The sequence below is a fragment of the Triturus cristatus genome, chromosome 6 (genome assembly GCF_964204655.1).
Source record: "Triturus cristatus chromosome 6, aTriCri1.1, whole genome shotgun sequence".
Lineage (NCBI taxonomy): Eukaryota > Metazoa > Chordata > Amphibia > Caudata > Salamandridae > Triturus > Triturus cristatus.
Genome location: NC_140589.1, coordinates 883,324,642 through 883,351,287, shown reverse-complemented (window position 1 = coordinate 883,351,287; position 26,646 = coordinate 883,324,642). Strand labels below are relative to the sequence as shown.

The 26,646-nt window shown below is 46.0% G+C and overlaps 27 non-coding genes across 27 annotated transcripts; 13 read left to right on the top strand and 14 right to left on the bottom strand.

Moving 5' to 3' along the window:
* Window positions 1–581: 581 nt before the first annotated feature.
* Window positions 582–688, bottom strand: LOC146819357 (U6 spliceosomal RNA). The gene has a single exon (XR_014964384.1). It is a non-coding gene; the product is annotated as a U6 spliceosomal RNA (small nuclear RNA).
* A 766-nt stretch (window positions 689–1,454) lies between these two features.
* Window positions 1,455–1,527, top strand: TRNAR-ACG (transfer RNA arginine (anticodon ACG)). The gene has a single exon. It is a non-coding gene; the product is annotated as a tRNA-Arg (tRNA).
* A 1,007-nt stretch (window positions 1,528–2,534) lies between these two features.
* LOC146819355 (U6 spliceosomal RNA) lies at window positions 2,535–2,641 on the bottom strand. The gene has a single exon (XR_014964051.1). It is a non-coding gene; the product is annotated as a U6 spliceosomal RNA (small nuclear RNA).
* Window positions 2,642–3,413: 772 nt separating this feature from the next.
* Window positions 3,414–3,486, top strand: TRNAR-ACG (transfer RNA arginine (anticodon ACG)). Its single transcript has one exon. It is a non-coding gene; the product is annotated as a tRNA-Arg (tRNA).
* A 1,007-nt stretch (window positions 3,487–4,493) lies between these two features.
* Window positions 4,494–4,600, bottom strand: LOC146819353 (U6 spliceosomal RNA). The gene has a single exon (XR_014964383.1). It is a non-coding gene; the product is annotated as a U6 spliceosomal RNA (small nuclear RNA).
* Window positions 4,601–5,366: 766 nt separating this feature from the next.
* Window positions 5,367–5,439, top strand: TRNAR-ACG (transfer RNA arginine (anticodon ACG)). Its single transcript has one exon. It is a non-coding gene; the product is annotated as a tRNA-Arg (tRNA).
* A 1,013-nt stretch (window positions 5,440–6,452) lies between these two features.
* Window positions 6,453–6,559, bottom strand: LOC146819351 (U6 spliceosomal RNA). Its single transcript, XR_014964049.1, has one exon. It is a non-coding gene; the product is annotated as a U6 spliceosomal RNA (small nuclear RNA).
* A 772-nt stretch (window positions 6,560–7,331) lies between these two features.
* On the top strand, window positions 7,332–7,404 carry TRNAR-ACG (transfer RNA arginine (anticodon ACG)). Its single transcript has one exon. It is a non-coding gene; the product is annotated as a tRNA-Arg (tRNA).
* A 1,007-nt stretch (window positions 7,405–8,411) lies between these two features.
* LOC146819349 (U6 spliceosomal RNA) lies at window positions 8,412–8,518 on the bottom strand. The gene has a single exon (XR_014964382.1). It is a non-coding gene; the product is annotated as a U6 spliceosomal RNA (small nuclear RNA).
* Window positions 8,519–9,284: 766 nt separating this feature from the next.
* TRNAR-ACG (transfer RNA arginine (anticodon ACG)) lies at window positions 9,285–9,357 on the top strand. The gene has a single exon. It is a non-coding gene; the product is annotated as a tRNA-Arg (tRNA).
* A 1,013-nt stretch (window positions 9,358–10,370) lies between these two features.
* LOC146819347 (U6 spliceosomal RNA) lies at window positions 10,371–10,477 on the bottom strand. Its single transcript, XR_014964048.1, has one exon. It is a non-coding gene; the product is annotated as a U6 spliceosomal RNA (small nuclear RNA).
* A 768-nt stretch (window positions 10,478–11,245) lies between these two features.
* Window positions 11,246–11,318, top strand: TRNAR-ACG (transfer RNA arginine (anticodon ACG)). The gene has a single exon. It is a non-coding gene; the product is annotated as a tRNA-Arg (tRNA).
* A 997-nt stretch (window positions 11,319–12,315) lies between these two features.
* On the bottom strand, window positions 12,316–12,422 carry LOC146819345 (U6 spliceosomal RNA). The gene has a single exon (XR_014964381.1). It is a non-coding gene; the product is annotated as a U6 spliceosomal RNA (small nuclear RNA).
* A 772-nt stretch (window positions 12,423–13,194) lies between these two features.
* Window positions 13,195–13,267, top strand: TRNAR-ACG (transfer RNA arginine (anticodon ACG)). Its single transcript has one exon. It is a non-coding gene; the product is annotated as a tRNA-Arg (tRNA).
* A 1,006-nt stretch (window positions 13,268–14,273) lies between these two features.
* Window positions 14,274–14,380, bottom strand: LOC146819343 (U6 spliceosomal RNA). The gene has a single exon (XR_014964047.1). It is a non-coding gene; the product is annotated as a U6 spliceosomal RNA (small nuclear RNA).
* Window positions 14,381–15,152: 772 nt separating this feature from the next.
* Window positions 15,153–15,225, top strand: TRNAR-ACG (transfer RNA arginine (anticodon ACG)). The gene has a single exon. It is a non-coding gene; the product is annotated as a tRNA-Arg (tRNA).
* Window positions 15,226–16,232: 1,007 nt separating this feature from the next.
* Window positions 16,233–16,339, bottom strand: LOC146819341 (U6 spliceosomal RNA). The gene has a single exon (XR_014964046.1). It is a non-coding gene; the product is annotated as a U6 spliceosomal RNA (small nuclear RNA).
* A 772-nt stretch (window positions 16,340–17,111) lies between these two features.
* On the top strand, window positions 17,112–17,184 carry TRNAR-ACG (transfer RNA arginine (anticodon ACG)). The gene has a single exon. It is a non-coding gene; the product is annotated as a tRNA-Arg (tRNA).
* A 1,007-nt stretch (window positions 17,185–18,191) lies between these two features.
* LOC146819339 (U6 spliceosomal RNA) lies at window positions 18,192–18,298 on the bottom strand. Its single transcript, XR_014964045.1, has one exon. It is a non-coding gene; the product is annotated as a U6 spliceosomal RNA (small nuclear RNA).
* Window positions 18,299–19,070: 772 nt separating this feature from the next.
* On the top strand, window positions 19,071–19,143 carry TRNAR-ACG (transfer RNA arginine (anticodon ACG)). Its single transcript has one exon. It is a non-coding gene; the product is annotated as a tRNA-Arg (tRNA).
* Window positions 19,144–20,150: 1,007 nt separating this feature from the next.
* LOC146819337 (U6 spliceosomal RNA) lies at window positions 20,151–20,257 on the bottom strand. Its single transcript, XR_014964380.1, has one exon. It is a non-coding gene; the product is annotated as a U6 spliceosomal RNA (small nuclear RNA).
* Window positions 20,258–21,029: 772 nt separating this feature from the next.
* TRNAR-ACG (transfer RNA arginine (anticodon ACG)) lies at window positions 21,030–21,102 on the top strand. Its single transcript has one exon. It is a non-coding gene; the product is annotated as a tRNA-Arg (tRNA).
* Window positions 21,103–22,108: 1,006 nt separating this feature from the next.
* On the bottom strand, window positions 22,109–22,215 carry LOC146819335 (U6 spliceosomal RNA). Its single transcript, XR_014964044.1, has one exon. It is a non-coding gene; the product is annotated as a U6 spliceosomal RNA (small nuclear RNA).
* A 772-nt stretch (window positions 22,216–22,987) lies between these two features.
* TRNAR-ACG (transfer RNA arginine (anticodon ACG)) lies at window positions 22,988–23,060 on the top strand. The gene has a single exon. It is a non-coding gene; the product is annotated as a tRNA-Arg (tRNA).
* Window positions 23,061–24,067: 1,007 nt separating this feature from the next.
* LOC146819333 (U6 spliceosomal RNA) lies at window positions 24,068–24,174 on the bottom strand. Its single transcript, XR_014964043.1, has one exon. It is a non-coding gene; the product is annotated as a U6 spliceosomal RNA (small nuclear RNA).
* A 772-nt stretch (window positions 24,175–24,946) lies between these two features.
* Window positions 24,947–25,019, top strand: TRNAR-ACG (transfer RNA arginine (anticodon ACG)). The gene has a single exon. It is a non-coding gene; the product is annotated as a tRNA-Arg (tRNA).
* A 997-nt stretch (window positions 25,020–26,016) lies between these two features.
* LOC146819331 (U6 spliceosomal RNA) lies at window positions 26,017–26,123 on the bottom strand. Its single transcript, XR_014964042.1, has one exon. It is a non-coding gene; the product is annotated as a U6 spliceosomal RNA (small nuclear RNA).
* Between the last annotated feature and the right edge of the window lie 523 nt (window positions 26,124–26,646).

Here is a 26,646-nt window from a genome sequence, read left to right as displayed (position 1 = left end):
AGAGCAGGATCATGAGCATCTTGCCCTGCTCCCTTCTGCCCCGATCGGCCACGATCGGCCAAGACCTCTCTATTAGGGTGGAGGGTGAACATTTCTTGGACCTCAGAAACTGAGGGATGCAGCGCCGATATGACCTCCAAGGGCCTAGAGGACCTGGTGCCCAATCATGCCTGGTGTTTTTCAGCTTACCCGACCAATCTGGTTGCAAGGCGGATTTTAACAGTACTGCTGAAAAGGGACTCCCAGACAGCCCTGAGGCCATCATTTGCATAGGCCCTCCCCTTCTCTTTCTCTTGCTTCCCACAAAGCAACGCATCGCTGGCAGCAGTATAGATTTGGGGGTTGTGAAGAATAATGACAGGGAGGCTGAAGAAGGGAAAGAAAAGTCCCAGAAGTCCTGCAGGCTTCCTTGCTAAATGCAGCTGGCCATAGAGTGCACCTTCATTACTGCGAGGTAAATACATAAAAAATGTTGAGGAGAGACAAATTGAAAAATAGATATTAGGAGGAAAGCACTGGAACCTGCTTTATTATTACAATTAGTCTTGAAAACATAGAACATTTCTCTCCTGAAAGCTGGTAAAAATATGGAACGCTTCACGAATTTGCGTGTCATCCTTGCGCAGGGGCCATGCTAATCTTCTCTGTATCGTTCCAATTTTAGTATATGTGCCGCCGAAGCGAGCACTCTTCATTGATGAACCTACAATGTTTATAAACTCTCTAAATCTACGGTCTCTAGACATAGGGTGGCCTGGCAGAGATGCTCGTATGGCCAGTAAGCATTCAAATCTGAGCCAATGGGCAAAAATGCATGAAGAGTAACAATCCATTATTCTTCACTGCATTTGTGGTCCAAGACTTCACCAATTGGAAGTATGTAGATTATGCCAGGGTTGCAAAGGCTCATGGTTCAGGCTACTGACAAGGAACATTGTGACATCATGCTGCCTGTGGAACAGTGATATTAAAGGTGAGACAGCTGCACAGTAGGTTAGGTGAAGGGCTCTGAGAGGTGAAAGGCAGCATGCTTGGGTCCCTGGACAAGGTGAGCCTATGACAAGGTGTCTGAATTTTCGCCTGTATTGTAATATTAAACACTTTATTGTTGTACCCGCCTGCTGATTAAGGAGTCCTCAAGATCAGCTCCACACAGACGTGGAACTGATGATGTTAATCCAGAATATTTAAGAAACTGAGGCTGATCTAAAACATTTCCTTGGACCTAGGACCATTTCCCCTGACTTCTAGGTCCTTCGTCCTCCTAAAGTCCTTTGTATAAGTTAGGAACACCTGACAGAACAGAATTTCAGGAGGTCAGGTGGGTTTACTTGTGTCTTCTGGTTGTGAGCAGTAAACTTGGCTAAAAAGGTTGATGGAATGGTGTTTTAAAACACACACACACACACAACTTCTGGTCCTCTTAAGGACAAAAGTATGGGTAATCCTACATGGGGCCAGTGGCGCAATGGATAACGCGTCTGACTACGGATCAGAAGATTGTAGGTTCGACTCCTATCTGGCTCGAAAGGGTCATAGGTCCCTGTTTTATGGTATTCCTGTGGAATTCTTATTTACCTCAGACTTGTTGTAGGTTCAATATTCTCGAGCAGGACTCATCCAGCAGTCGTTCCATGGTAGGGCTGCAGTAATAGGACCACGGCTAGTTAAAAGTTTCCCATTTGCTGCTGGATTCTATGTGAAGGCCGTCATGTGGTGTGCTGCTTTTGTATTTCAACATGGGTCTCTGAGTCTCTAAACTAGGAAAAAATCTTGTTGAGAAAAGTGTGTGTGAGAGGGTCTGTGGGTGCAGGCAGGTGTGTGCACTTGAGTGCTGACCCATTTACATGTGTGAGAGGGACAAGCAAATTGCCTGTGGGATGTAGGCCTACAACTGGAACCAAGCAGCCAGGCAGAACCACAGGTAAGGAGAGAGGAAGGCAGTTCATTATTAGAGCAGGATCATGAGCATCTTGCCCTGCTCCCTTCTGCCCCGATCGGCCACGATCGGCCAAGACCTCTCTATTAGGGTGGAGGGTGAACATTTCTTGGACCTCAGAAACTGAGGGATGCAGCGCCGATATGTCCTCCAAGGGCCTAGAGGACCTGGTGCCCAATCATGCCTGGTGTTTTTCAGCTTACCCGACCAATCTGGTTGCAAGGCGGATTTTAACAGTACTGCTGAAAAGGGACTCCCAGACAGCCCTGAGGCCATCATTTGCATAGGCCCTCCCCTTCTCTTTCTCTTGCTTCCCACAAAGCAACGCATCGCTGGCAGCAGTATAGATTTGGGGGTTGTGAAGAATAATGACAGGGAGGCTGAAGAAGGGAAAGAAAAGTCCCAGAAGTCCTGCAGGCTTCCTTGCTAAATGCAGCTGGCCATAGAGTGCACCTTCATTACTGCGAGGTAAATACATTAAAAATGTTGAGGAGAGACAAATTGAAAAATAGATATTAGGAGGAAAGCACTGGAACCTGCTTTATTATTTCAATTAGTCTTGAAAACATAGAACATTTCTCTCCTGAAAGCTGGTAAAAATATGGAACGCTTCACGAATTTGCGTGTCATCCTTGCGCAGGGGCCATGCTAATCTTCTCTGTATCGTTCCAATTTTAGTATATGTGCCGCCGAAGCGAGCACACTTCATTGATGAACCTACAATGTTTATAAACTCTCTAAATCTACGGTCTCTAGACATAGGGTGGCCTGGCAGAGATGCTCGTATGGCCAGTAAGCATTCAAATCTGAGCCAATGGGCAAAAATGCATGAAGAGTAACAATCCATTATTCTTCACTGCATTTGTGGTCCAAGACTTCACCAATTGGAAGTATGTAGATTATGCCAGGGTTGCAAAGGCTCATGGTTCAGGCTACTGACAAGGAACATTGTGACATCATGCTGCCTGTGGAACAGTGATATTAAAGGTGAGACAGCTGCACAGTAGGTTAGGTGAAGGGCTCTGAGAGGTGAAAGGCAGCATGCTTGGGTCCCTGGACAAGGTGAGCCTATGACAAGGTGTCTGAATTTTCGCCTGTATTGTAATATTAAACACTTTATTGTTGTACCCGCCTGCTGATTAAGGAGTCCTCAAGATCAGCTCCACACAGACGTGGAACTGATGATGTTAATGCAGAATATTTAAGAAACTGAGGCTGATCTAAAACATTTCCTTGGACCTAGGACCATTTCCCCTGACTTCTAGGTCCTTCGTCCTCCTAAAGTCCTTTGTATAAGTTAGGAACACCTGACAGAACAGAATTTCAGGAGGTCAGGTGGGTTTACTTGTGTCTTCTGGTTGTGAGCAGTAAACGTGGCTAAAAAGGTTGATGGAATGGTGTTTTAAAACACACACACACACACACACACAACTTCTGGTCCTCTTAAGGACAAAAGTATGGGTAATCCTACATGGGGCCAGTGGCGCAATGGATAACGCGTCTGACTACGGATCAGAAGATTGTAGGTTCGACTCCTATCTGGCTCGAAAGGGTCATAGGTCCCTGTTTTATGGTATTCCTGTGGAATTCTTATTTACCTCAGACTTGTTGTAGGTTCAATATTCTCGAGCAGGACTCATCCAGCAGTCGTTCCATGGTAGGGCTGCAGTAATAGGACCACGGCTAGTTAAAAGTTTCCCATTTGCTGCTGGATTCTATGTGAAGGCCGTCATGTGGTGTGCTGCTTTTGTATTTCAACATGGGTCTCTGAGTCTCTAAACTAGGAAAAAATCTTGTTGAGAAAAGTGTGTGTGAGAGGGTCTGTGGGTGCAGGCAGGTGTGTGCACTTGAGTGCTGACCCATTTACATGTGTGAGAGGGACAAGCAAATTGCCTGTGGGATGTAGGCCTACAACTGGAACCAAGCAGCCAGGCAGAACCACAGGTAAGGAGAGAGGAAGGCAGTTCATTATTAGAGCAGGATCATGAGCATCTTGCCCTGCTCCCTTCTGCCCCGATCGGCCACGATCGGCCAAGACCTCTCTATTAGGGTGGAGGGTGAACATTTCTTGGACCTCAGAAACTGAGGGATGCAGCGCCGATATGACCTCCAAGGGCCTAGAGGACCTGGTGCCCAATCATGCCTGGTGTTTTTCAGCTTACCCGACCAATCTGGTTGCAAGGCGGATTTTAACAGTACTGCTGAAAAGGGACTCCCAGACAGCCCTGAGGCCATCATTTGCATAGGCCCTCCCCTTCTCTTTCTCTTGCTTCCCACAAAGCAACGCATCGCTGGCAGCAGTATAGATTTGGGGGTTGTGAAGAATAATGACAGGGAGGCTGAAGAAGGGAAAGAAAAGTCCCAGAAGTCCTGCAGGCTTCCTTGCTAAATGCAGCTGGCCATAGAGTGCACCTTCATTACTGCGAGGTAAATACATAAAAAATGTTGAGGAGAGACAAATTGAAAAATAGATATTAGGAGGAAAGCACTGGAACCTGCTTTATTATTACAATTAGTCTTGAAAACATAGAACATTTCTCTCCTGAAAGCTGGTAAAAATATGGAACGCTTCACGAATTTGCGTGTCATCCTTGCGCAGGGGCCATGCTAATCTTCTCTGTATCGTTCCAATTTTAGTATATGTGCCGCCGAAGCGAGCACTCTTCATTGATGAACCTACAATGTTTATAAACTCTCTAAATCTACGGTCTCTAGACATAGGGTGGCCTGGCAGAGATGCTCGTATGGCCAGTAAGCATTCAAATCTGAGCCAATGGGCAAAAATGCATGAAGAGTAACAATCCATTATTCTTCACTGCATTTGTGGTCCAAGACTTCACCAATTGGAAGTATGTAGATTATGCCAGGGTTGCAAAGGCTCATGGTTCAGGCTACTGACAAGGAACATTGTGACATCATGCTGCCTGTGGAACAGTGATATTAAAGGTGAGACAGCTGCACAGTAGGTTAGGTGAAGGGCTCTGAGAGGTGAAAGGCAGCATGCTTGGGTCCCTGGACAAGGTGAGCCTATGACAAGGTGTCTGAATTTTCGCCTGTATTGTAATATTAAACACTTTATTGTTGTACCCGCCTGCTGATTAAGGAGTCCTCAAGATCAGCTCCACACAGACGTGGAACTGATGATGTTAATCCAGAATATTTAAGAAACTGAGGCTGATCTAAAACATTTCCTTGGACCTAGGACCATTTCCCCTGACTTCTAGGTCCTTCGTCCTCCTAAAGTCCTTTGTATAAGTTAGGAACACCTGACAGAACAGAATTTCAGGAGGTCAGGTGGGTTTACTTGTGTCTTCTGGTTGTGAGCAGTAAACTTGGCTAAAAAGGTTGATGGAATGGTGTTTTAAAACACACACACACACACAACTTCTGGTCCTCTTAAGGACAAAAGTATGGGTAATCCTACATGGGGCCAGTGGCGCAATGGATAACGCGTCTGACTACGGATCAGAAGATTGTAGGTTCGACTCCTATCTGGCTCGAAAGGGTCATAGGTCCCTGTTTTATGGTATTCCTGTGGAATTCTTATTTACCTCAGACTTGTTGTAGGTTCAATATTCTCGAGCAGGACTCATCCAGCAGTCGTTCCATGGTAGGGCTGCAGTAATAGGACCACGGCTAGTTAAAAGTTTCCCATTTGCTGCTGGATTCTATGTGAAGGCCGTCATGTGGTGTGCTGCTTTTGTATTTCAACATGGGTCTCTGAGTCTCTAAACTAGGAAAAAATCTTGTTGAGAAAAGTGTGTGTGAGAGGGTCTGTGGGTGCAGGCAGGTGTGTGCACTTGAGTGCTGACCCATTTACATGTGTGAGAGGGACAAGCAAATTGCCTGTGGGATGTAGGCCTACAACTGGAACCAAGCAGCCAGGCAGAACCACAGGTAAGGAGAGAGGAAGGCAGTTCATTATTAGAGCAGGATCATGAGCATGAGCATCTTGCCCTGCTCCCTTCTGCCCCGATCGGCCACGATCGGCCAAGACCTCTCTATTAGGGTGGAGGGTGAACATTTCTTGGACCTCAGAAACTGAGGGATGCAGCGCCGATATGTCCTCCAAGGGCCTAGAGGACCTGGTGCCCAAACATGCCTGGTGTTTTTCAGCTTACCCGACCAATCTGGTTGCAAGGCGGATTTTAACAGTACTGCTGAAAAGGGACTCCCAGACAGCCCTGAGGCCATCATTTGCATAGGCCCTCCCCTTCTCTTTCTCTTGCTTCCCACAAAGCAACGCATCGCTGGCAGCAGTATAGATTTGGGGGTTGTGAAGAATAATGACAGGGAGGCTGAAGAAGGGAAAGAAAAGTCCCAGAAGTCCTGCAGGCTTCCTTGCTAAATGCAGCTGGCCATAGAGTGCACCTTCATTACTGCGAGGTAAATACATAAAAAATGTTGAGGAGAGACAAATTGAAAAATAGATATTAGGAGGAAAGCACTGGAACCTGCTTTATTATTTCAATTAGTCTTGAAAACATAGAACATTTCTCTCCTGAAAGCTGGTAAAAATATGGAACGCTTCACGAATTTGCGTGTCATCCTTGCGCAGGGGCCATGCTAATCTTCTCTGTATCGTTCCAATTTTAGTATATGTGCCGCCGAAGCGAGCACACTTCATTGATGAACCTACAATGTTTATAAACTCTCTAAATCTACGGTCTCTAGACATAGGGTGGCCTGTCAGAGATGCTCGTATGGCCAGTAAGCATTCAAATCTGAGCCAATGGGCAAAAATGCATGAAGAGTAACAATCCATTATTCTTCACTGCATTTGTGGTCCAAGACTTCACCAATTGGAAGTATGTAGATTATGCCAGGGTTGCAAAGGCTCATGGTTCAGGCTACTGACAAGGAACATTGTGACATCATGCTGCCTGTGGAACAGTGATATTAAAGGTGAGACAGCTGCACAGTAGGTTAGGTGAAGGGCTCTGAGAGGTGAAAGGCAGCATGCTTGGGTCCCTGGACAAGGTGAGCCTATGACAAGGTGTCTGAATTTTCGCCTGTATTGTAATATTAAACACTTTATTGTTGTACCCGCCTGCTGATTAAGGAGTCCTCAAGATCAGCTCCACACAGACGTGGAACTGATGATGTTAATGCAGAATATTTAAGAAACTGAGGCTGATCTAAAACATTTCCTTGGACCTAGGACCATTTCCCCTGACTTCTAGGTCCTTCGTCCTCCTAAAGTCCTTTGTATAAGTTAGGAACACCTGACAGAACAGAATTTCAGGAGGTCAGGTGGGTTTACTTGTGTCTTCTGGTTGTGAGCAGTAAACGTGGCTAAAAAGGTTGATGGAATGGTGTTTTAAAACACACACACACACACACACACAACTTCTGGTCCTCTTAAGGACAAAAGTATGGGTAATCCTACATGGGGCCAGTGGCGCAATGGATAACGCGTCTGACTACGGATCAGAAGATTGTAGGTTCGACTCCTATCTGGCTCGAAAGGGTCATAGGTCCCTGTTTTATGGTATTCCTGTGGAATTCTTATTTACCTCAGACTTGTTGTAGGTTCAATATTCTCGAGCAGGACTCATCCAGCAGTCGTTCCATGGTAGGGCTGCAGTAATAGGACCACGGCTAGTTAAAAGTTTCCCATTTGCTGCTGGATTCTATGTGAAGGCCGTCATGTGGTGTGCTGCTTTTGTATTTCAACATGGGTCTCTGAGTCTCTAAACTAGGAAAAAATCTTGTTGAGAAAAGTGTGTGTGAGAGGGTCTGTGGGTGCAGGCAGGTGTGTGCACTTGAGTGCTGACCCATTTACATGTGTGAGAGGGACAAGCAAATTGCCTGTGGGATGTAGGCCTACAACTGGAACCAAGCAGCCAGGCAGAACCACAGGTAAGGAGAGAGGAAGGCAGTTCATTATTAGAGCAGGATCATGAGCATCTTGCCCTGCTCCCTTCTGCCCCGATCGGCCACGATCGGCCAAGACCTCTCTATTAGGGTGGAGGGTGAACATTTCTTGGACCTCAGAAACTGAGGGATGCAGCGCCGATATGACCTCCAAGGGCCTAGAGGACCTGGTGCCCAATCATGCCTGGTGTTTTTCAGCTTACCCGACCAATCTGGTTGCAAGGCGGATTTTAACAGTACTGCTGAAAAGGGACTCCCAGACAGCCCTGAGGCCATCATTTGCATAGGCCCTCCCCTTCTCTTTCTCTTGCTTCCCACAAAGCAACGCATCGCTGGCAGCAGTATAGATTTGGGGGTTGTGAAGAATAATGACAGGGAGGCTGAAGAAGGGAAAGAAAAGTCCCAGAAGTCCTGCAGGCTTCCTTGCTAAATGCAGCTGGCCATAGAGTGCACCTTCATTACTGCGAGGTAAATACATAAAAAATGTTGAGGAGAGACAAATTGAAAAATAGATATTAGGAGGAAAGCACTGGAACCTGCTTTATTATTACAATTAGTCTTGAAAACATAGAACATTTCTCTCCTGAAAGCTGGTAAAAATATGGAACGCTTCACGAATTTGCGTGTCATCCTTGCGCAGGGGCCATGCTAATCTTCTCTGTATCGTTCCAATTTTAGTATATGTGCCGCCGAAGCGAGCACTCTTCATTGATGAACCTACAATGTTTATAAACTCTCTAAATCTACGGTCTCTAGACATAGGGTGGCCTGGCAGAGATGCTCGTATGGCCAGTAAGCATTCAAATCTGAGCCAATGGGCAAAAATGCATGAAGAGTAACAATCCATTATTCTTCACTGCATTTGTGGTCCAAGACTTCACCAATTGGAAGTATGTAGATTATGCCAGGGTTGCAAAGGCTCATGGTTCAGGCTACTGACAAGGAACATTGTGACATCATGCTGCCTGTGGAACAGTGATATTAAAGGTGAGACAGCTGCACAGTAGGTTAGGTGAAGGGCTCTGAGAGGTGAAAGGCAGCATGCTTGGGTCCCTGGACAAGGTGAGCCTATGACAAGGTGTCTGAATTTTCGCCTGTATTGTAATATTAAACACTTTATTGTTGTACCCGCCTGCTGATTAAGGAGTCCTCAAGATCAGCTCCACACAGACGTGGAACTGATGATGTTAATCCAGAATATTTAAGAAACTGAGGCTGATCTAAAACATTTCCTTGGACCTAGGACCATTTCCCCTGACTTCTAGGTCCTTCGTCCTCCTAAAGTCCTTTGTATAAGTTAGGAACACCTGACAGAACAGAATTTCAGGAGGTCAGGTGGGTTTACTTGTGTCTTCTGGTTGTGAGCAGTAAACTTGGCTAAAAAGGTTGATGGAATGGTGTTTTAAAACACACACACACACACAACTTCTGGTCCTCTTAAGGACAAAAGTATGGGTAATCCTACATGGGGCCAGTGGCGCAATGGATAACGCGTCTGACTACGGATCAGAAGATTGTAGGTTCGACTCCTATCTGGCTCGAAAGGGTCATAGGTCCCTGTTTTATGGTATTCCTGTGGAATTCTTATTTACCTCAGACTTGTTGTAGGTTCAATATTCTCGAGCAGGACTCATCCAGCAGTCGTTCCATGGTAGGGCTGCAGTAATAGGACCACGGCTAGTTAAAAGTTTCCCATTTGCTGCTGGATTCTATGTGAAGGCCGTCATGTGGTGTGCTGCTTTTGTATTTCAACATGGGTCTCTGAGTCTCTAAACTAGGAAAAAATCTTGTTGAGAAAAGTGTGTGTGAGAGGGTCTGTGGGTGCAGGCAGGTGTGTGCACTTGAGTGCTGACCCATTTACATGTGTGAGAGGGACAAGCAAATTGCCTGTGGGATGTAGGCCTACAACTGGAACCAAGCAGCCAGGCAGAACCACAGGTAAGGAGAGAGGAAGGCAGTTCATTATTAGAGCAGGATCATGAGCATGAGCATCTTGCCCTGCTCCCTTCTGCCCCGATCGGCCACGATCGGCCAAGACCTCTCTATTAGGGTGGAGGGTGAACATTTCTTGGACCTCAGAAACTGAGGGATGCAGCGCCGATATGTCCTCCAAGGGCCTAGAGGACCTGGTGCCCAAACATGCCTGGTGTTTTTCAGCTTACCCGACCAATCTGGTTGCAAGGCGGATTTTAACAGTACTGCTGAAAAGGGACTCCCAGACAGCCCTGAGGCCATCATTTGCATAGGCCCTCCCCTTCTCTTTCTCTTGCTTCCCACAAAGCAACGCATCGCTGGCAGCAGTATAGATTTGGGGGTTGTGAAGAATAATGACAGGGAGGCTGAAGAAGGGAAAGAAAAGTCCCAGAAGTCCTGCAGGCTTCCTTGCTAAATGCAGCTGGCCATAGAGTGCACCTTCATTACTGCGAGGTAAATACATAAAAAATGTTGAGGAGAGACAAATTGAAAAATAGATATTAGGAGGAAAGCACTGGAACCTGCTTTATTATTTCAATTAGTCTTGAAAACATAGAACATTTCTCTCCTGAAAGCTGGTAAAAATATGGAACGCTTCACGAATTTGCGTGTCATCCTTGCGCAGGGGCCATGCTAATCTTCTCTGTATCGTTCCAATTTTAGTATATGTGCCGCCGAAGCGAGCACACTTCATTGATGAACCTACAATGTTTATAAACTCTCTAAATCTACGGTCTCTAGACATAGGGTGGCCTGTCAGAGATGCTCGTATGGCCAGTAAGCATTCAAATCTGAGCCAATGGGCAAAAATGCATGAAGAGTAACAATCCATTATTCTTCACTGCATTTGTGGTCCAAGACTTCACCAATTGGAAGTATGTAGATTATGCCAGGGTTGCAAAGGCTCATGGTTCAGGCTACTGACAAGGAACATTGTGACATCATGCTGCCTGTGGAACAGTGATATTAAAGGTGAGACAGCTGCACAGTAGGTTAGGTGAAGGGCTCTGAGAGGTGAAAGGCAGCATGCTTGGGTCCCTGGACAAGGTGAGCCTATGACAAGGTGTCTGAATTTTCGCCTGTATTGTAATATTAAACACTTTATTGTTGTACCCGCCTGCTGATTAAGGAGTCCTCAAGATCAGCTCCACACAGACGTGGAACTGATGATGTTAATGCAGAATATTTAAGAAACTGAGGCTGATCTAAAACATTTCCTTGGACCTAGGACCATTTCCCCTGACTTCTAGGTCCTTCGTCCTCCTAAAGTCCTTTGTATAAGTTAGGAACACCTGACAGAACAGAATTTCAGGAGGTCAGGTGGGTTTACTTGTGTCTTCTGGTTGTGAGCAGTAAACGTGGCTAAAAAGGTTGATGGAATGGTGTTTTAAAACACACACACACACACACAACTTCTGGTCCTCTTAAGGACAAAAGTATGGGTAATCCTACATGGGGCCAGTGGCGCAATGGATAACGCGTCTGACTACGGATCAGAAGATTGTAGGTTCGACTCCTATCTGGCTCGAAAGGGTCATAGGTCCCTGTTTTATGGTATTCCTGTGGAATTCTTATTTACCTCAGACTTGTTGTAGGTTCAATATTCTCGAGCAGGACTCATCCAGCAGTCGTTCCATGGTAGGGCTGCAGTAATAGGACCACGGCTAGTTAAAAGTTTCCCATTTGCTGCTGGATTCTATGTGAAGGCCGTCATGTGGTGTGCTGCTTTTGTATTTCAACATGGGTCTCTGAGTCTCTAAACTAGGAAAAAATCTTGTTGAGAAAAGTGTGTGTGAGAGGGTCTGTGGGTGCAGGCAGGTGTGTGCACTTGAGTGCTGACCCATTTACATGTGTGAGAGGGACAAGCAAATTGCCTGTGGGATGTAGGCCTACAACTGGAACCAAGCAGCCAGGCAGAACCACAGGTAAGGAGAGAGGAAGGCAGTTCATTATTAGAGCAGGATCATGAGCATCTTGCCCTGCTCCCTTCTGCCCCGATCGGCCAAGACCTCTCTATTAGGGTGGAGGGTGAACATTTCTTGGACCTCAGAAACTGAGGGATGCAGCGCCGATATGACCTCCAAGGGCCTAGAGGACCTGGTGCCCAATCATGCCTGGTGTTTTTCAGCTTACCCGACCAATCTGGTTGCAAGGCGGATTTTAACAGTACTGCTGAAAAGGGACTCCCAGACAGCCCTGAGGCCATCATTTGCATAGGCCCTCCCCTTCTCTTTCTCTTGCTTCCCACAAAGCAACGCATCGCTGGCAGCAGTATAGATTTGGGGGTTGTGAAGAATAATGACAGGGAGGCTGAAGAAGGGAAAGAAAAGTCCCAGAAGTCCTGCAGGCTTCCTTGCTAAATGCAGCTGGCCATAGAGTGCACCTTCATTACTGCGAGGTAAATACATAAAAAATGTTGAGGAGAGACAAATTGAAAAATAGATATTAGGAGGAAAGCACTGGAACCTGCTTTATTATTACAATTAGTCTTGAAAACATAGAACATTTCTCTCCTGAAAGCTGGTAAAAATATGGAACGCTTCACGAATTTGCGTGTCATCCTTGCGCAGGGGCCATGCTAATCTTCTCTGTATCGTTCCAATTTTAGTATATGTGCCGCCGAAGCGAGCACTCTTCATTGATGAACCTACAATGTTTATAAACTCTCTAAATCTACGGTCTCTAGACATAGGGTGGCCTGGCAGAGATGCTCGTATGGCCAGTAAGCATTCAAATCTGAGCCAATGGGCAAAAATGCATGAAGAGTAACAATCCATTATTCTTCACTGCATTTGTGGTCCAAGACTTCACCAATTGGAAGTATGTAGATTATGCCAGGGTTGCAAAGGCTCATGGTTCAGGCTACTGACAAGGAACATTGTGACATCATGCTGCCTGTGGAACAGTGATATTAAAGGTGAGACAGCTGCACAGTAGGTTAGGTGAAGGGCTCTGAGAGGTGAAAGGCAGCATGCTTGGGTCCCTGGACAAGGTGAGCCTATGACAAGGTGTCTGAATTTTCGCCTGTATTGTAATATTAAACACTTTATTGTTGTACCCGCCTGCTGATTAAGGAGTCCTCAAGATCAGCTCCACACAGACGTGGAACTGATGATGTTAATGCAGAATATTTAAGAAACTGAGGCTGATCTAAAACATTTCCTTGGACCTAGGACCATTTCCCCTGACTTTTAGGTCCTTCGTCCTCCTAAAGTCCTTTGTATAAGTTAGGAACACCTGACAGAACAGAATTTCAGGAGGTCAGGTGGGTTTACTTGTGTCTTCTGGTTGTGAGCAGTAAACGTGGCTAAAAAGGTTGATGGAATGGTGTTTTAAAACACACACACACACACACACACAACTTCTGGTCCTCTTAAGGACAAAAGTATGGGTAATCCTACATGGGGCCAGTGGCGCAATGGATAACGCGTCTGACTACGGATCAGAAGATTGTAGGTTCGACTCCTATCTGGCTCGAAAGGGTCATAGGTCCCTGTTTTATGGTATTCCTGTGGAATTCTTATTTACCTCAGACTTGTTGTAGGTTCAATCTTCTCGAGCAGGACTCATCCAGCAGTCGTTCCATGGTAGGGCTGCAGTAATAGGACCACGGCTAGTTAAAAGTTTCCCATTTGCTGCTGGATTCTATGTGAAGGCCGTCATGTGGTGTGCTGCTTTTGTATTTCAACATGGGTCTCTGAGTCTCTAAACTAGGAAAAAATCTTGTTGAGAAAAGTGTGTGTGAGAGGGTCTGTGGGTGCAGGCAGGTGTGTGCACTTGAGTGCTGACCCATTTACATGTGTGAGAGGGACAAGCAAATTGCCTGTGGGATGTAGGCCTACAACTGGAACCAAGCAGCCAGGCAGAACCACAGGTAAGGAGAGAGGAAGGCAGTTCATTATTAGAGCAGGATCATGAGCATCTTGCCCTGCTCCCTTCTGCCCGATCGGCCACGATCGGCCAAGACCTCTCTATTAGGGTGGAGGGTGAACATTTCTTGGACCTCAGAAACTGAGGGATGCAGCGCCGATATGTCCTCCAAGGGCCTAGAGGACCTGGTGCCCAATCATGCCTGGTGTTTTTCAGCTTACCCGACCAATCTGGTTGCAAGGCGGATTTTAACAGTACTGCTGAAAAGGGACTCCCAGACAGCCCTGAGGCCATCATTTGCATAGGCCCTCCCCTTCTCTTTCTCTTGCTTCCCACAAAGCAACGCATCGCTGGCAGCAGTATAGATTTGGGGGTTGTGAAGAATAATGACAGGGAGGCTGAAGAAGGGAAAGAAAAGTCCCAGAAGTCCTGCAGGCTTCCTTGCTAAATGCAGCTGGCCATAGAGTGCACCTTCATTACTGCGAGGTAAATACATTAAAAATGTTGAGGAGAGACAAATTGAAAAATAGATATTAGGAGGAAAGCACTGGAACCTGCTTTATTATTTCAATTAGTCTTGAAAACATAGAACATTTCTCTCCTGAAAGCTGGTAAAAATATGGAACGCTTCACGAATTTGCGTGTCATCCTTGCGCAGGGGCCATGCTAATCTTCTCTGTATCGTTCCAATTTTAGTATATGTGCCGCCGAAGCGAGCACACTTCATTGATGAACCTACAATGTTTATAAACTCTCTAAATCTACGGTCTCTAGACATAGGGTGGCCTGGCAGAGATGCTCGTATGGCCAGTAAGCATTCAAATCTGAGCCAATGGGCAAAAATGCATGAAGAGTAACAATCCATTATTCTTCACTGCATTTGTGGTCCAAGACTTCACCAATTGGAAGTATGTAGATTATGCCAGGGTTGCAAAGGCTCATGGTTCAGGCTACTGACAAGGAACATTGTGACATCATGCTGCCTGTGGAACAGTGATATTAAAGGTGAGACAGCTGCACAGTAGGTTAGGTGAAGGGCTCTGAGAGGTGAAAGGCAGCATGCTTGGGTCCCTGGACAAGGTGAGCCTATGACAAGGTGTCTGAATTTTCGCCTGTATTGTAATATTAAACACTTTATTGTTGTACCCGCCTGCTGATTAAGGAGTCCTCAAGATCAGCTCCACACAGACGTGGAACTGATGATGTTAATGCAGAATATTTAAGAAACTGAGGCTGATCTAAAACATTTCCTTGGACCTAGGACCATTTCCCCTGACTTTTAGGTCCTTCGTCCTCCTAAAGTCCTTTGTATAAGTTAGGAACACCTGACAGAACAGAATTTCAGGAGGTCAGGTGGGTTTACTTGTGTCTTCTGGTTGTGAGCAGTAAACGTGGCTAAAAAGGTTGATGGAACGGTGTTTTAAAACACACACACACACACACACACAACTTCTGGTCCTCTTAAGGACAAAAGTATGGGTAATCCTACATGGGGCCAGTGGCGCAATGGATAACGCGTCTGACTACGGATCAGAAGATTGTAGGTTCGACTCCTATCTGGCTCGAAAGGGTCATAGGTCCCTGTTTTATGGTATTCCTGTGGAATTCTTATTTACCTCAGACTTGTTGTAGGTTCAATATTCTCGAGCAGGACTCATCCAGCAGTCGTTCCATGGTAGGGCTGCAGTAATAGGACCACGGCTAGTTAAAAGTTTCCCATTTGCTGCTGGATTCTATGTGAAGGCCGTCATGTGGTGTGCTGCTTTTGTATTTCAACATGGGTCTCTGAGTCTCTAAACTAGGAAAAAATCTTGTTGAGAAAAGTGTGTGTGAGAGGGTCTGTGGGTGCAGGCAGGTGTGTGCACTTGAGTGCTGACCCATTTACATGTGTGAGAGGGACAAGCAAATTGCCTGTGGGATGTAGGCCTACAACTGGAACCAAGCAGCCAGGCAGAACCACAGGTAAGGAGAGAGGAAGGCAGTTCATTATTAGAGCAGGATCATGAGCATCTTGCCCTGCTCCCTTCTGCCCCGATCGGCCACGATCGGCCAAGACCTCTCTATTAGGGTGGAGGGTGAACATTTCTTGGACCTCAGAAACTGAGGGATGCAGCGCCGATATGTCCTCCAAGGGCCTAGAGGACCTGGTGCCCAATCATGCCTGGTGTTTTTCAGCTTACCCGACCAATCTGGTTGCAAGGCGGATTTTAACAGTACTGCTGAAAAGGGACTCCCAGACAGCCCTGAGGCCATCATTTGCATAGGCCCTCCCCTTCTCTTTCTCTTGCTTCCCACAAAGCAACGCATCGCTGGCAGCAGTATAGATTTGGGGGTTGTGAAGAATAATGACAGGGAGGCTGAAGAAGGGAAAGAAAAGTCCCAGAAGTCCTGCAGGCTTCCTTGCTAAATGCAGCTGGCCATAGAGTGCACCTTCATTACTGCGAGGTAAATACATTAAAAATGTTGAGGAGAGACAAATTGAAAAATAGATATTAGGAGGAAAGCACTGGAACCTGCTTTATTATTTCAATTAGTCTTGAAAACATAGAACATTTCTCTCCTGAAAGCTGGTAAAAATATGGAACGCTTCACGAATTTGCGTGTCATCCTTGCGCAGGGGCCATGCTAATCTTCTCTGTATCGTTCCAATTTTAGTATATGTGCCGCCGAAGCGAGCACACTTCATTGATGAACCTACAATGTTTATAAACTCTCTAAATCTACGGTCTCTAGACATAGGGTGGCCTGGCAGAGATGCTCGTATGGCCAGTAAGCATTCAAATCTGAGCCAATGGGCAAAAATGCATGAAGAGTAACAATCCATTATTCTTCACTGCATTTGTGGTCCAAGACTTCACCAATTGGAAGTATGTAGATTATGCCAGGGTTGCAAAGGCTCATGGTTCAGGCTACTGACAAGGAACATTGTGACATCATGCTGCCTGTGGAACAGTGATATTAAAGGTGAGACAGCTGCACAGTAGGTTAGGTGAAGGGCTCTGAGAGGTGAAAGGCAGCATGCTTGGGTCCCTGGACAAGGTGAGCCTATGACAAGGTGTCTGAATTTTCGCCTGTATTGTAATATTAAACACTTTATTGTTGTACCCGCCTGCTGATTAAGGAGTCCTCAAGATCAGCTCCACACAGACGTGGAACTGATGATGTTAATGCAGAATATTTAAGAAACTGAGGCTGATCTAAAACATTTCCTTGGACCTAGGACCATTTCCCCTGACTTTTAGGTCCTTCGTCCTCCTAAAGTCCTTTGTATAAGTTAGGAACACCTGACAGAACAGAATTTCAGGAGGTCAGGTGGGTTTACTTGTGTCTTCTGGTTGTGAGCAGTAAACGTGGCTAAAAAGGTTGATGGAACGGTGTTTTAAAACACACACACACACACACACACAACTTCTGGTCCTCTTAAGGACAAAAGTATGGGTAATCCTACATGGGGCCAGTGGCGCAATGGATAACGCGTCTGACTACGGATCAGAAGATTGTAGGTTCGACTCCTATCTGGCTCGAAAGCGTCATAGGTCCCTGTTTTATGGTATTCCTGTGGAATTCTTATTTACCTCAGACTTGTTGTAGGTTCAATATTCTCGAGCAGGACTCATCCAGCAGTCGTTCCATGGTAGGGCTGCAGTAATAGGACCACGGCTAGTTAAAAGTTTCCCATTTGCTGCTGGATTCTATGTGAAGGCCGTCATGTGGTGTGCTGCTTTTGTATTTCAACATGGGTCTCTGAGTCTCTAAACTAGGAAAAAATCTTGTTGAGAAAAGTGTGTGTGAGAGGGTCTGTGGGTGCAGGCAGGTGTGTGCACTTGAGTGCTGACCCATTTACATGTGTGAGAGGGACAAGCAAATTGCCTGTGGGATGTAGGCCTACAACTGGAACCAAGCAGCCAGGCAGAACCACAGGTAAGGAGAGAGGAAGGCAGTTCATTATTAGAGCAGGATCATGAGCATCTTGCCCTGCTCCCTTCTGCCCCGATCGGCCACGATCGGCCAAGACCTCTCTATTAGGGTGGAGGGTGAACATTTCTTGGACCTCAGAAACTGAGGGATGCAGCGCCGATATGTCCTCCAAGGGCCTAGAGGACCTGGTGCCCAATCATGCCTGGTGTTTTTCAGCTTACCCGACCAATCTGGTTGCAAGGCGGATTTTAACAGTACTGCTGAAAAGGGACTCCCAGACAGCCCTGAGGCCATCATTTGCATAGGCCCTCCCCTTCTCTTTCTCTTGCTTCCCACAAAGCAACGCATCGCTGGCAGCAGTATAGATTTGGGGGTTGTGAAGAATAATGACAGGGAGGCTGAAGAAGGGAAAGAAAAGTCCCAGAAGTCCTGCAGGCTTCCTTGCTAAATGCAGCTGGCCATAGAGTGCACCTTCATTACTGCGAGGTAAATACATTAAAAATGTTGAGGAGAGACAAATTGAAAAATAGATATTAGGAGGAAAGCACTGGAACCTGCTTTATTATTTCAATTAGTCTTGAAAACATAGAACATTTCTCTCCTGAAAGCTGGTAAAAATATGGAACGCTTCACGAATTTGCGTGTCATCCTTGCGCAGGGGCCATGCTAATCTTCTCTGTATCGTTCCAATTTTAGTATATGTGCCGCCGAAGCGAGCACACTTCATTGATGAACCTACAATGTTTATAAACTCTCTAAATCTACGGTCTCTAGACATAGGGTGGCCTGGCAGAGATGCTCGTATGGCCAGTAAGCATTCAAATCTGAGCCAATGGGCAAAAATGCATGAAGAGTAACAATCCATTATTCTTCACTGCATTTGTGGTCCAAGACTTCACCAATTGGAAGTATGTAGATTATGCCAGGGTTGCAAAGGCTCATGGTTCAGGCTACTGACAAGGAACATTGTGACATCATGCTGCCTGTGGAACAGTGATATTAAAGGTGAGACAGCTGCACAGTAGGTTAGGTGAAGGGCTCTGAGAGGTGAAAGGCAGCATGCTTGGGTCCCTGGACAAGGTGAGCCTATGACAAGGTGTCTGAATTTTCGCCTGTATTGTAATATTAAACACTTTATTGTTGTACCCGCCTGCTGATTAAGGAGTCCTCAAGATCAGCTCCACACAGACGTGGAACTGATGATGTTAATGCAGAATATTTAAGAAACTGAGGCTGATCTAAAACATTTCCTTGGACCTAGGACCATTTCCCCTGACTTCTAGGTCCTTCGTCCTCCTAAAGTCCTTTGTATAAGTTAGGAACACCTGACAGAACAGAATTTCAGGAGGTCAGGTGGGTTTACTTGTGTCTTCTGGTTGTGAGCAGTAAACGTGGCTAAAAAGGTTGATGGAATGGTGTTTTAAAACACACACACACACACACACACAACTTCTGGTCCTCTTAAGGACAAAAGTATGGGTAATCCTACATGGGGCCAGTGGCGCAATGGATAACGCGTCTGACTACGGATCAGAAGATTGTAGGTTCGACTCCTATCTGGCTCGAAAGGGTCATAGGTCCCTGTTTTATGGTATTCCTGTGGAATTCTTATTTACCTCAGACTTGTTGTAGGTTCAATATTCTCGAGCAGGACTCATCCAGCAGTCGTTCCATGGTAGGGCTGCAGTAATAGGACCACGGCTAGTTAAAAGTTTCCCATTTGCTGCTGGATTCTATGTGAAGGCCGTCATGTGGTGTGCTGCTTTTGTATTTCAACATGGGTCTCTGAGTCTCTAAACTAGGAAAAAATCTTGTTGAGAAAAGTGTGTGTGAGAGGGTCTGTGGGTGCAGGCAGGTGTGTGCACTTGAGTGCTGACCCATTTACATGTGTGAGAGGGACAAGCAAATTGCCTGTGGGATGTAGGCCTACAACTGGAACCAAGCAGCCAGGCAGAACCACAGGTAAGGAGAGAGGAAGGCAGTTCATTATTAGAGCAGGATCATGAGCATCTTGCCCTGCTCCCTTCTGCCCCGATCGGCCACGATCGGCCAAGACCTCTCTATTAGGGTGGAGGGTGAACATTTCTTGGACCTCAGAAACTGAGGGATGCAGCGCCGATATGACCTCCAAGGGCCTAGAGGACCTGGTGCCCAATCATGCCTGGTGTTTTTCAGCTTACCCGACCAATCTGGTTGCAAGGCGGATTTTAACAGTACTGCTGAAAAGGGACTCCCAGACAGCCCTGAGGCCATCATTTGCATAGGCCCTCCCCTTCTCTTTCTCTTGCTTCCCACAAAGCAACGCATCGCTGGCAGCAGTATAGATTTGGGGGTTGTGAAGAATAATGACAGGGAGGCTGAAGAAGGGAAAGAAAAGTCCCAGAAGTCCTGCAGGCTTCCTTGCTAAATGCAGCTGGCCATAGAGTGCACCTTCATTACTGCGAGGTAAATACATAAAAAATGTTGAGGAGAGACAAATTGAAAAATAGATATTAGGAGGAAAGCACTGGAACCTGCTTTATTATTACAATTAGTCTTGAAAACATAGAACATTTCTCTCCTGAAAGCTGGTAAAAATATGGAACGCTTCACGAATTTGCGTGTCATCCTTGCGCAGGGGCCATGCTAATCTTCTCTGTATCGTTCCAATTTTAGTATATGTGCCGCCGAAGCGAGCACTCTTCATTGATGAACCTACAATGTTTATAAACTCTCTAAATCTACGGTCTCTAGACATAGGGTGGCCTGGCAGAGATGCTCGTATGGCCAGTAAGCATTCAAATCTGAGCCAATGGGCAAAAATGCATGAAGAGTAACAATCCATTATTCTTCACTGCATTTGTGGTCCAAGACTTCACCAATTGGAAGTATGTAGATTATGCCAGGGTTGCAAAGGCTCATGGTTCAGGCTACTGACAAGGAACATTGTGACATCATGCTGCCTGTGGAACAGTGATATTAAAGGTGAGACAGCTGCACAGTAGGTTAGGTGAAGGGCTCTGAGAGGTGAAAGGCAGCATGCTTGGGTCCCTGGACAAGGTGAGCCTATGACAAGGTGTCTGAATTTTCGCCTGTATTGTAATATTAAACACTTTATTGTTGTACCCGCCTGCTGATTAAGGAGTCCTCAAGATCAGCTCCACACAGACGTGGAACTGATGATGTTAATGCAGAATATTTAAGAAACTGAGGCTGATCTAAAACATTTCCTTGGACCTAGGACCATTTCCCCTGACTTTTAGGTCCTTCGTCCTCCTAAAGTCCTTTGTATAAGTTAGGAACACCTGACAGAACAGAATTTCAGGAGGTCAGGTGGGTTTACTTGTGTCTTCTGGTTGTGAGCAGTAAACGTGGCTAAAAAGGTTGATGGAATGGTGTTTTAAAACACACACACACACACACACACAACTTCTGGTCCTCTTAAGGACAAAAGTATGGGTAATCCTACATGGGGCCAGTGGCGCAATGGATAACGCGTCTGACTACGGATCAGAAGATTGTAGGTTCGACTCCTATCTGGCTCGAAAGGGTCATAGGTCCCTGTTTTATGGTATTCCTGTGGAATTCTTATTTACCTCAGACTTGTTGTAGGTTCAATCTTCTCGAGCAGGACTCATCCAGCAGTCGTTCCATGGTAGGGCTGCAGTAATAGGACCACGGCTAGTTAAAAGTTTCCCATTTGCTGCTGGATTCTATGTGAAGGCCGTCATGTGGTGTGCTGCTTTTGTATTTCAACATGGGTCTCTGAGTCTCTAAACTAGGAAAAAATCTTGTTGAGAAAAGTGTGTGTGAGAGGGTCTGTGGGTGCAGGCAGGTGTGTGCACTTGAGTGCTGACCCATTTACATGTGTGAGAGGGACAAGCAAATTGCCTGTGGGATGTAGGCCTACAACTGGAACCAAGCAGCCAGGCAGAACCACAGGTAAGGAGAGAGGAAGGCAGTTCATTATTAGAGCAGGATCATGAGCATCTTGCCCTGCTCCCTTCTGCCCGATCGGCCACGATCGGCCAAGACCTCTCTATTAGGGTGGAGGGTGAACATTTCTTGGACCTCAGAAACTGAGGGATGCAGCGCCGATATGTCCTCCAAGGGCCTAGAGGACCTGGTGCCCAATCATGCCTGGTGTTTTTCAGCTTACCCGACCAATCTGGTTGCAAGGCGGATTTTAACAGTACTGCTGAAAAGGGACTCCCAGACAGCCCTGAGGCCATCATTTGCATAGGCCCTCCCCTTCTCTTTCTCTTGCTTCCCACAAAGCAACGCATCGCTGGCAGCAGTATAGATTTGGGGGTTGTGAAGAATAATGACAGGGAGGCTGAAGAAGGGAAAGAAAAGTCCCAGAAGTCCTGCAGGCTTCCTTGCTAAATGCAGCTGGCCATAGAGTGCACCTTCATTACTGCGAGGTAAATACATTAAAAATGTTGAGGAGAGACAAATTGAAAAATAGATATTAGGAGGAAAGCACTGGAACCTGCTTTATTATTTCAATTAGTCTTGAAAACATAGAACATTTCTCTCCTGAAAGCTGGTAAAAATATGGAACGCTTCACGAATTTGCGTGTCATCCTTGCGCAGGGGCCATGCTAATCTTCTCTGTATCGTTCCAATTTTAGTATATGTGCCGCCGAAGCGAGCACACTTCATTGATGAACCTACAATGTTTATAAACTCTCTAAATCTACGGTCTCTAGACATAGGGTGGCCTGGCAGAGATGCTCGTATGGCCAGTAAGCATTCAAATCTGAGCCAATGGGCAAAAATGCATGAAGAGTAACAATCCATTATTCTTCACTGCATTTGTGGTCCAAGACTTCACCAATTGGAAGTATGTAGATTATGCCAGGGTTGCAAAGGCTCATGGTTCAGGCTACTGACAAGGAACATTGTGACATCATGCTGCCTGTGGAACAGTGATATTAAAGGTGAGACAGCTGCACAGTAGGTTAGGTGAAGGGCTCTGAGAGGTGAAAGGCAGCATGCTTGGGTCCCTGGACAAGGTGAGCCTATGACAAGGTGTCTGAATTTTCGCCTGTATTGTAATATTAAACACTTTATTGTTGTACCCGCCTGCTGATTAAGGAGTCCTCAAGATCAGCTCCACACAGACGTGGAACTGATGATGTTAATGCAGAATATTTAAGAAACTGAGGCTGATCTAAAACATTTCCTTGGACCTAGGACCATTTCCCCTGACTTTTAGGTCCTTCGTCCTCCTAAAGTCCTTTGTATAAGTTAGGAACACCTGACAGAACAGAATTTCAGGAGGTCAGGTGGGTTTACTTGTGTCTTCTGGTTGTGAGCAGTAAACGTGGCTAAAAAGGTTGATGGAACGGTGTTTTAAAACACACACACACACACACACACAACTTCTGGTCCTCTTAAGGACAAAAGTATGGGTAATCCTACATGGGGCCAGTGGCGCAATGGATAACGCGTCTGACTACGGATCAGAAGATTGTAGGTTCGACTCCTATCTGGCTCGAAAGGGTCATAGGTCCCTGTTTTATGGTATTCCTGTGGAATTCTTATTTACCTCAGACTTGTTGTAGGTTCAATATTCTCGAGCAGGACTCATCCAGCAGTCGTTCCATGGTAGGGCTGCAGTAATAGGACCACGGCTAGTTAAAAGTTTCCCATTTGCTGCTGGATTCTATGTGAAGGCCGTCATGTGGTGTGCTGCTTTTGTATTTCAACATGGGTCTCTGAGTCTCTAAACTAGGAAAAAATCTTGTTGAGAAAAGTGTGTGTGAGAGGGTCTGTGGGTGCAGGCAGGTGTGTGCACTTGAGTGCTGACCCATTTACATGTGTGAGAGGGACAAGCAAATTGCCTGTGGGATGTAGGCCTACAACTGGAACCAAGCAGCCAGGCAGAACCACAGGTAAGGAGAGAGGAAGGCAGTTCATTATTAGAGCAGGATCATGAGCATCTTGCCCTGCTCCCTTCTGCCCCGATCGGCCACGATCGGCCAAGACCTCTCTATTAGGGTGGAGGGTGAACATTTCTTGGACCTCAGAAACTGAGGGATGCAGCGCCGATATGTCCTCCAAGGGCCTAGAGGACCTGGTGCCCAATCATGCCTGGTGTTTTTCAGCTTACCCGACCAATCTGGTTGCAAGGCGGATTTTAACAGTACTGCTGAAAAGGGACTCCCAGACAGCCCTGAGGCCATCATTTGCATAGGCCCTCCCCTTCTCTTTCTCTTGCTTCCCACAAAGCAACGCATCGCTGGCAGCAGTATAGATTTGGGGGTTGTGAAGAATAATGACAGGGAGGCTGAAGAAGGGAAAGAAAAGTCCCAGAAGTCCTGCAGGCTTCCTTGCTAAATGCAGCTGGCCATAGAGTGCACCTTCATTACTGCGAGGTAAATACATTAAAAATGTTGAGGAGAGACAAATTGAAAAATAGATATTAGGAGGAAAGCACTGGAACCTGCTTTATTATTTCAATTAGTCTTGAAAACATAGAACATTTCTCTCCTGAAAGCTGGTAAAAATATGGAACGCTTCACGAATTTGCGTGTCATCCTTGCGCAGGGGCCATGCTAATCTTCTCTGTATCGTTCCAATTTTAGTATATGTGCCGCCGAAGCGAGCACACTTCATTGATGAACCTACAATGTTTATAAACTCTCTAAATCTACGGTCTCTAGACATAGGGTGGCCTGGCAGAGATGCTCGTATGGCCAGTAAGCATTCAAATCTGAGCCAATGGGCAAAAATGCATGAAGAGTAACAATCCATTATTCTTCACTGCATTTGTGGTCCAAGACTTCACCAATTGGAAGTATGTAGATTATGCCAGGGTTGCAAAGGCTCATGGTTCAGGCTACTGACAAGGAACATTGTGACATCATGCTGCCTGTGGAACAGTGATATTAAAGGTGAGACAGCTGCACAGTAGGTTAGGTGAAGGGCTCTGAGAGGTGAAAGGCAGCATGCTTGGGTCCCTGGACAAGGTGAGCCTATGACAAGGTGTCTGAATTTTCGCCTGTATTGTAATATTAAACACTTTATTGTTGTACCCGCCTGCTGATTAAGGAGTCCTCAAGATCAGCTCCACACAGACGTGGAACTGATGATGTTAATGCAGAATATTTAAGAAACTGAGGCTGATCTAAAACATTTCCTTGGACCTAGGACCATTTCCCCTGACTTTTAGGTCCTTCGTCCTCCTAAAGTCCTTTGTATAAGTTAGGAACACCTGACAGAACAGAATTTCAGGAGGTCAGGTGGGTTTACTTGTGTCTTCTGGTTGTGAGCAGTAAACGTGGCTAAAAAGGTTGATGGAATGGTGTTTTAAAACACACACACACACACACACACAACTTCTGGTCCTCTTAAGGACAAAAGTATGGGTAATCCTACATGGGGCCAGTGGCGCAATGGATAACGCGTCTGACTACGGATCAGAAGATTGTAGGTTCGACTCCTATCTGGCTCGAAAGGGTCATAGGTCCCTGTTTTATGGTATTCCTGTGGAATTCTTATTTACCTCAGACTTGTTGTAGGTTCAATATTCTCGAGCAGGACTCATCCAGCAGTCGTTCCATGGTAGGGCTGCAGTAATAGGACCACGGCTAGTTAAAAGTTTCCCATTTGCTGCTGGATTCTATGTGAAGGCCGTCATGTGGTGTGCTGCTTTTGTATTTCAACATGGGTCTCTGAGTCTCTAAACTAGGAAAAAATCTTGTTGAGAAAAGTGTGTGTGAGAGGGTCTGTGGGTGCAGGCAGGTGTGTGCACTTGAGTGCTGACCCATTTACATGTGTGAGAGGGACAAGCAAATTGCCTGTGGGATGTAGGCCTACAACTGGAACCAAGCAGCCAGGCAGAACCACAGGTAAGGAGAGAGGAAGGCAGTTCATTATTAGAGCAGGATCATGAGCATCTTGCCCTGCTCCCTTCTGCCCCGATCGGCCACGACCTCTCTATTAGGGTGGAGGGTGAACATTTCTTGGACCTCAGAAACTGAGGGATGCAGCGCCGATATGTCCTCCAAGGGCCTAGAGGACCTGGTGCCCAATCATGCCTGGTGTTTTTCAGCTTACCCGACCAATCTGGTTGCAAGGCGGATTTTAACAGTACTGCTGAAAAGGGACTCCCAGACAGCCCTGAGGCCATCATTTGCATAGGCCCTCCCCTTCTCTTTCTCTTGCTTCCCACAAAGCAACGCATCGCTGGCAGCAGTATAGATTTGGGGGTTGTGAAGAATAATGACAGGGAGGCTGAAGAAGGGAAAGAAAAGTCCCAGAAGTCCTGCAGGCTTCCTTGCTAAATGCAGCTGGCCATAGAGTGCACCTTCATTACTGCGAGGTAAATACATTAAAAATGTTGAGGAGAGACAAATTGAAAAATAGATATTAGGAGGAAAGCACTGGAACCTGCTTTATTATTTCAATTAGTCTTGAAAACATAGAACATTTCTCTTCTGAAAGCTGGTAAAAATATGGAACGCTTCACGAATTTGCGTGTCATCCTTGCGCAGGGGCCATGCTAATCTTCTCTGTATCGTTCCAATTTTAGTATATGTGCCGCCGAAGCGAGCACACTTCATTGATGAACCTACAATGTTTATAAACTCTCTAAATCTACGGTCTCTAGACATAGGGTGGCCTGGCAGAGATGCTCGTATGGCCAGTAAGCATTCAAATCTGAGCCAATGGGCAAAAATGCATGAAGAGTAACAATCCATTATTCTTCACTGCATTTGTGGTCCAAGACTTCACCAATTGGAAGTATGTAGATTATGCCAGGGTTGCAAAGGCTCATGGTTCAGGCTACTGACAAGGAACATTGTGACATCATGCTGCCTGTGGAACAGTGATATTAAAGGTGAGACAGCTGCACAGTAGGTTAGGTGAAGGGCTCTGAGAGGTGAAAGGCAGCATGCTTGGGTCCCTGGACAAGGTGAGCCTATGACAAGGTGTCTGAATTTTCGCCTGTATTGTAATATTAAACACTTTATTGTTGTACCCGCCTGCTGATTAAGGAGTCCTCAAGATCAGCTCCACACAGACGTGGAACTGATGATGTTAATGCAGAATATTTAAGAAACTGAGGCTGATCTAAA